Here is a 6,741-nt window from a genome sequence, read left to right on the forward strand (position 1 = left end):
AAAAAAAAAAAAAAAAAAAAAACCTCTCACATCTGTCATCCAAGATAACTATGCATCACGGCAGCCTTTAGGACACTGCGAACTACAGACAACCACTGGGCACCTGGCAGGGTTGAGGAGATGTCCCCTTATCTATACCTTGGGCCCAGCGAGTGCTGAGACAAGCAAGTGCAAGCTAAGAGACTGTACCCTACTTCCTGCATGCTGGTGTGGCTTCAAACGATACTTGATCAGTGACTTGGTTTTTCACATAGGCATTTTGACAGTTATTGCTCTAAATTGGTGGCTCAGTAACCCCTCTAAGACAGGTCCTGGCATTGATCACTCTTAGTCCTTTCTGAAGCAGCATGTGTCCTTTCAGGTCTTCCTTTATTTCTGGAAAATTTTCCCTAGGTTTTTCCATATTTTGCAGTTTTATCTCTCCAATGACCCCCCAATCTTCATCTTCAACATCTTCAGGCAAATGCCATTCCTACACCTCCAACTCAACTTTTTTTTTTCCAGAAATGGGGTCTCACTAGCTGTTTCCCAGGCTAGGGTGCAATGGCTCTTCACAGACACAATCATAGTTCACTACAGCCTTGAACTCCTGAGCTCAAGTGATCCTCCTGAGTAGTTGAGTCTATGGGTGCACACCACTGTGCCAGGCTCAATTCAACTCTTTTTAAAATACATTTTAAAAATTTATTTATATCACATACACAGTTTTTTCCAGTAACCACCATTCAACCCAACTTTTTACAAAGGTTTATCTGCCTTCATGCACCACCACCATCATTCCCAATAAATCAATCAATAATGCCTTCCTTAAATGTCATTCAGGGTGATGCCATGTTCCTGGTTGTTCACATGAACTTCAGAGTCTATTTGCTTTTCCTCTCCTCTTCCACCATAGTGCTTCTCATAGTGTCTCTTTTGCGATTCATATTTGCATCACCCTCATCACCAACTCATATCTGGACTCGGATCATTTTGTCCTCATTACCCTCTCACTCTCCACCCTGTCTCCCATGTGTGATAGGTTAATCTACCTTAGTTACAGGTCTGACCATCTAACTATACTTCTTCACAAACCATTATTGGCTCCCTGCCTCCACTCCTAAATTTTAGTCTTCAGCTTTGTATAAGCTATCAAGTAAAAGCTTATACAATTTCCATTTCTGTGAGTCAAAACTGTTAAGATAGGATAGGTGTGGTAGCTCATGCCTATAATTCTAGCACTTTGGGAGGCCAAAGCAGGAGGATCGCTTGAGCCCAGGAGTTCAAGATCAACCTAGTCAACATAGCAAGATCTCGTCTCTACAAAGAATTAGCTGGGCATGGTAATTCCCTCCTATAGTCCCAACTACTAAGGAGGCTGAGGCAAAAGGATCACCTGAGTCCAGAAAGTCAAGGCTGGGGTGAGCTGTGATTGTGCCACTGCATTCCGGTGTGAATGACAGACTGAGACCCCCAACCTGAAAAAAAAAAGAAGCCGGGCTCGGTGGCCCAGCCTGTAATCCCGCGCCTTTGGGAGGCTGAGGTGAGTGGATTGCCAGCCCACGGGTTCGAGACCCGCCTGGCAGCAAGACCTCATCTCTACAATAAATCAAAAAATCAGCCAGGCGTGGTAGCGCATGCCTGTAATTCTGGCTACTCGGAAGGCTGAGGCGGAAGGACCGCCGGAGCCCAGCAGGCGAGGCTGCGGTGGCCGGGAGCGGCCACTGCACTCCAGTCTGGGCAACCGAGTGAGACTCCAACGCAAAAAAAAAAAGAGAGAGAGAGAGAGAAACTGTTAAGGTACCAACAATTCCAAATGGCTTGATGTTTTTATATAAAATTAATACATGCATAAACACTAAGTTGTGAGATTGCTAGACCATATAATAGTTCTGTTTTTTATATAAATTTCTATTCTATTTTCTACAATGGCTGTACTAATTTACAGTCCTACCAACAGTGCATAAGAGTTCCCCTTTCTCTGAGTCCTTACCAGCATTTGTTATTATTATTTTTTTATCTTTTGAGAATAGCTATTCTAACTGGGGTGAGATGATATCTCATTGTGAATTTGAGCTACATTTCCCTGATGATTAGTGATACTGAACATTTCTTCATATACCTGCTGGCCATTTGTATGTTTTCTTTTGAAGAATGTCTAATCAGATCTTTTGCCCTTTTTAAAAATTTTTGCAATTGAGTTGTTTGAGTTCCTTGTATATTCTAGATGTTAGTGCTTGTTAGTGCTTGTTGGATGAATAGTTTGCAAATTGTTCTGTAGCACTGTAAGATAAATATAGCTAACAGTAATTTACTATATATTTTCAAATAGCTCAAGAAGAGATGATTTTGAATCCTCTCTTGAACACAAAGAATGATAAAGGTTTGGGGTGATGAAAATGCTAATTACACTGACTTGATTATAACACATTGTATACATACATGTATCAAAAGATCACTCTGTGTCCTATAAATACGTACAATTATTATGTGTCAACTAAAAACAAAAGGAAAAACTAATACATGCATGCAGTAAAATTCAATCAATAAAAATTAAGCCGGGCTTGGTGGCTCAGCCTGTAATCCCGCGCCTTTGGGAGGCTGAGGTGAGTGGATTGCCTGAGCCCTCAAGTTCGAGACCTGCCTGAGCAGCAAGACCTCATCTCTACAACAACAACAACAAAAAAATCAGCCAGGCGTGGTAGCGCATGCCTATAATTCCTGCTACTGGGAAGGCTGAGACAGAAGGATCGCCAGAGCCCAGCAGGTCGAGGCTGCGGTGGCCTGGAGCGGCCACTGCACTCCAGTCTGGGCGACAGAGTGAGACTCCAACTCAAAAAAAAAAAAAAAAAAAAAAAATTTTTAAAGATTATACAATGAAAAAAATTGTCTCTGTTCTCTCAAATCCCTAGTCCCAATTTCTAGAAGTAACCAGTGTTAGTCATTTCTTATATATAGAAATCCCTATTCATATGCAAGAATATTAATATATGTATGCATTCATTCTTGTTTTACACAAAAAATGCTTTAATGGAAAATCATCTATGTCCTACATTTTCAACTTCATTTACATAAAGTTGTGTATCATATTTACCTCATAGTTCCTCTAAATACTTTGGAGAGCTATGGTTATATTTTCTTTCTTTTTAAAATTTTTTTGAGTCGGGCTCGGTGGCTCAGCCTGTAATCCCACACCTTTGGGAGGCTGAGGTGAGTGAATTGCCTGAACCTGTGGGTTCGAGACCCGCCTGGGCGGCGAGACCTCATGTCTACAATAAATCAAAAAATCAGCCGGGCGTGGTAGCGCATGCCTGTAATTCCAGCCACTTGGAAGACTGAGGTGGAAGGATCGCCGGAGCCCAGCAGGTTGAGGCTGCGGTGGCCGGGAGTGGCCACTGCACTCCAGTCTGGGTGACAGAGTGAGATTCCAACTCAAAAAAAAAAAAAAATGGGGGGGGGGGCTTTTTTTTCTCTTTTTATTTAATAAGCCTTAAAAGAGATGACTCTATATCATTTGTCCTCAGAGACTCAAATTTTTGTTTTGTTAATCCATCTGCTAGACCTTTCTGTTTCTAATCTATTAATCTTAGTTTTTAGTTTTACAATCCTCATCATAATTTCTTTTCCTAGTTATTTTTAATTTTTTTACAAATATAAAGATTTAAAGACTATACCTTTCCCCCTGCATATTACTTGGGTCATAATCCATAGATTTAATAAGCAGTGGTCTCATGTTTAGACTAATAAATCCATATTTAAGGACTTACTTAGAAGGATGCTTAAAATTTCCAAGAAGTGAATGTTTTTGTGATCTTTTTGTTATTGGTTTCTAGCTTTTCTGCACTGAGATAAAGAAATATGAGCTATTTATTGTTTTTCTTATTGCTGCTATTGTTGTTGTTTTCCTTTATTATAGTTTTTTTGTGTCCAAGTCTCATTTTGGTAAATCTCCCGTTAACAATCACAATACAGTGAGTAATTTTAAACTAGTAAGAACAAGATTTGCTCTTCAATTCTTCATCTTGCAAGTTTTCTAAGTCTATTTTGCTGTTATCCCAACAGTGTATAATTCTCCACCATCTAGGTAATAGGAAGTGCAGCGAAAGAAATCTAAGCAATAGGCTTCCTAATTTATTCCAGTTGCAGACCAAATAATTCAGGTGCTGTTGGTACTGTGCTCATATCTCCTTGGCATGCTGTTCCAGACATGCCAGTGACTGCTTACTGCCAGCACGAGGTTCTCTGTCCATGAAAGTATGCAGGGCATGGAGGGCAGGCCAGAGTTGCCAGAGAGTTGACTCCCTAGACCAGCCCTCTATCAATGGCAAATGGGATTTGGTAGATAAACACGCAGCTTTCTTGTCCCTCTGGTGGGGCAATTCTGAAATGCAGTTTACGCCATCTCCCAAAGGTCCCAGAGGTATTGAACACCAGTTTTCCATAATAGTAATCTCCTCATTAATATACTCTGTTTCTGACTCCCTTCTCTTCCCTGCCTCATTCACCATTTTCCTATCAATATTTCCTAGGATAATCTCCCACATAAACTCCTTGTACCCAAATCCTAATCTTAAGGACTCTCAGGGACACCCAGACTAAGATAGTTGGTACCAGAAGTTGTCCCCAGAAGCAGATCTTTAGGATGGGATTCTGGAACTGAATTACTTTCCAGCCATATGGCAACAAGGACCTCACTTCTGGTCAAGTAGAGCAGATAGCAACTCCAACATGCTGCAGCAGCACAACTTTTAGGACAATAGACTCCCATAAATGGATGGAAAAGCACTAGGAAGAATATTGTTTAAAAAATAAAGCTCAGAGAAGTAGGCATGTTAGAATGAATTTATTATGTAAGATTAGAGAACTTCTCAGCTGACTCTATTTCCTGGGAGACTCTTATAGCAGGGGTCCCTAGCCCCCGGGCCACAGACCGGCACTAGTCTGCAGACTGTGCTGCCCGTGGCCCATTAGGAACTAAGCCACACAGCAGGAGATGAGCAGTGGGCTTCATCTGTATTTACAGCTGCTCTCCATTGCTCGAATTACCACCTGAGCTCTGCCTCCTGTTACATCAGCATTGAACAACCTGCTTCCATTTCCAACACCCTACCTTTGTGAAGCAGGATTTTCTGCAGTGACAGCAATCAAAATGAGATTACAGAGTAGACTGAACATAAGCAATACACTTCACACTTCGTGTCACTGTCTCCCGTCACCCCCAGATGGGACTGGCTAGTTGCAGGAAAACAAGTTCAGGGATCCTACTGATTCTAGATTATGGTGAGTTGTATAATTACTTTATTGTTTATTACAACATAATAATAATAATAGAAATAAAGTGCAAAATAAATGTAATGCACTTGAATCATCCTGAAACCATCTCCTCCCACCACCAGTCCATAGAAAAATTGTCTTCCATGAAATCAGTGCCTGATGCCACAAAGGGGACCCCTGCCCTAGAGGACACTCCCTTCACTTTGCGATATGGAATATATTCATGCAAAGGGCATCTGTGCCACAGGTGGAAGGAAACACACCAGCCTATGCAATAAGCACTCTAGAGCTTAAAAGATTTGGGAGCAATGTTAACTTATTACCAGTGATAGAAACACTGAAGGGAGAGAATAAAGGCCCAGATAGCCAATTATCCACAAGGGAATGGTGTGAAAGCCAGAAGGTAGCATTTAAAGAGACCCTTGTATACTGAAGTTGGAGAGCAGACTGAAAATCAGGTGCAAATTTTTATTGGACTTGAGCTGTGGAATTATAAAGGAGATGGAAGATTCAGTCCAGATAAGGAAGGAGTGGAGCCTGAGACCTGGGGAGGGCATTTGGCTGAATGCAACCGAGAAGGTTCAATCCCAAAATTCCTATCAGCACTCTGGGCCAGCAGAAGTAGCCTCTTGCAGCTAGTAGGAGGACAGGCCTTTTATTGTCCTGCACAGCAGAATGCCATGCAAGGAGATGTTATCTTCCTCAAGATCTACCTCTACCTCTTTTCTTCACTTTAGACAGTTTTAAGGTTAAGTCTCAGTATGGCCCAAGGAGGAAACTAATCTATTCACCAAAAGAACTGCAAGACGTGGTGAGTATATACTAAGAAATTTTAAAATATGCTTGAGCATGGATGACAAGAGTACAGTTCTAGGAAGGGATAAATATGAGGTGGATAGAGGAGAGTTTATTGTTGATGTGGCAGTACTCTCCCAACACTCAAGATTTAACACTCTGGCAAGGCATCAGCAAACATCGCTGGAATGTGTCCTTGGAGTTTAGAAAAAACTCTAGACTCCAATAAAAGGGTGGAAAAGCTCTGGGAAGAATATTTAAAAAGAGAAGAGAACTCAGGGAAGTGGACATATGAATATATTATATAAAATTAGAGAACTTCTCAGCTGACTCTATTTGCTGGGAGACCCCAAAGGATACTCCCTTCCCTAAAGCAATATGGAATGCCTGAGTGAGAAGGGTACAAGTATCCTAAAAAGCTCAGTGATTGTTGTTTCTTGAAATCCAGGGATGACAGTAGAAGATACCATCAAACTAGGCCCTAGACCTATGATTGATGGCTTTGTTGGTTACTTTTCTTTCAAGTGCTTGAAAAACATATTGTTTCTTTCATCAAAATTATGTCTTCAAGCCGGGCTCGGTGGCTCAGTCTGTAATCCCCCGCCTTTGGGAGGCTGAGGTGAGTGGATTGCCTGAGCCCGCGGGTTCGAGACCCGCCTGGGCAGCGAGACCTCATCTCTACAATAAATCAAA

This window comes from Carlito syrichta, unplaced genomic scaffold (assembly GCF_000164805.1).
Source record: "Carlito syrichta isolate Samal-C Ts95f unplaced genomic scaffold, Tarsius_syrichta-2.0.1 Scaffold287842, whole genome shotgun sequence".
Classification (NCBI taxonomy): domain Eukaryota; kingdom Metazoa; phylum Chordata; class Mammalia; order Primates; family Tarsiidae; genus Carlito; species Carlito syrichta.